The sequence below is a fragment of the Penaeus monodon genome, chromosome 33, assembly GCF_015228065.2.
Source record: "Penaeus monodon isolate SGIC_2016 chromosome 33, NSTDA_Pmon_1, whole genome shotgun sequence".
Classification (NCBI taxonomy): Eukaryota; Metazoa; Arthropoda; class Malacostraca; order Decapoda; family Penaeidae; genus Penaeus; species Penaeus monodon.
In genome coordinates, this window is record NC_051418.1 from 19,883,604 (window position 1) to 19,884,832 (window position 1,229).

Consider the following 1,229-nt stretch of genomic DNA (forward strand, 5'->3'; position numbering starts at 1 on the left):
GGATGTCAGCCTGCATTGTGGTTGGCCGTCAGATGTATTTTTTTCATTATTTAATGTGAGAGCAAAGGAGGATGAACACTATTAATAGGATAATACTTCTACCTAAAATAAATAAATGTAATTTTGCATTTGCTATATCGTATTGCAACGGAAACAAGAAAATCGCATGTAATACTCCTATTTTAATGCTTTTCGTTTTTCTTTCAGTATTTTCCGTTTCTATTCTGCATTGTCTCAAAAAGTGCTTACAGGAAAGCAGCCTCTAGTAACAGCTTTGAGCAAAAACAAATATATATATTTTTTATACAAAGAAATACAAAAGATTCTTGGCAACTCAACAAATCCAAATAAGATTTATTCAGATTGAAGAAAAATGTATAAAGGAATAAGACCTATTCTCAATAAATCCTTAAGAAATTCTAAAATGATGCCTTGCCCGAATACAAAAAGAAACACCTTGTCCTAACAGAACACTTTTAGATTCGATTAATAAAAGTTATTTCATTATCAAACAATATCCGGTAACATGGCTGAATAAATGGAAACTAAGCTAAAGAGTCCTTCCCGAATGACTTCAGATTTACGCGAAAACTAAAAGGAAAGCTTAAAAGAACGTCACTCTTTGCCCGGATTCCTCTGGATTCCAAAAACGCCGAATCCTCCAACAACAACACCACGCACAGTCGGTGCTACACGTGTGGGATACCACCCCTGTTACTGCCGGATAAGTGTGGTCTTGGAAGAGGTATGTTATTTAGAATATTGAAATAATTGATGAAGTTGATGTTTGAGAATAAACTTTAATGCTTGATGAGACAGCGTTTTCCAAGTGAACGCTTTTTATTATCAGTTAAGAAACATATTGAGAATGTAAAGTGATACACCAATTGGTTAAAGGCATTTAAACTGAAATTTAGTACAGTGCAGACAAATCAGTATAAGATTTATGGATAACGGTGGAAGAATATTACAAAACTCCACTTAAAAAAGCTGTTCCACTTCATGTAGATTTTCATTAAAGCACACAGTACTGTGCACAACATCAGAAACCAACCTCAGTAACTGTACCTAGAAACACCAGATTGCCAGAAAAATGGTTAATTGATCAGAATATTTGTACATGCATCACAACATTGATACTGATGAATTCCTCACACATACTATTCATACATGTAGGAATTATGGTGGGAGAAATCACTTGTGCCATACAAACCTGGCCAAAGTAATAA

At 34.3% G+C, this 1,229-nt stretch overlaps 1 protein-coding gene across 1 annotated transcript in view; it reads left to right on the top strand.

The window, feature by feature from the left end:
• Window positions 1-626: 626 nt before the first annotated feature.
• Window positions 627-1,229, top strand: part of LOC119594295 — a 25,740-nt gene continuing 25,137 nt past the window's right edge. The window contains 1 exon segment of the mRNA XM_037943356.1: window positions 627-745. The gene's annotated coding sequence lies outside the window, so the exon portion shown is untranslated.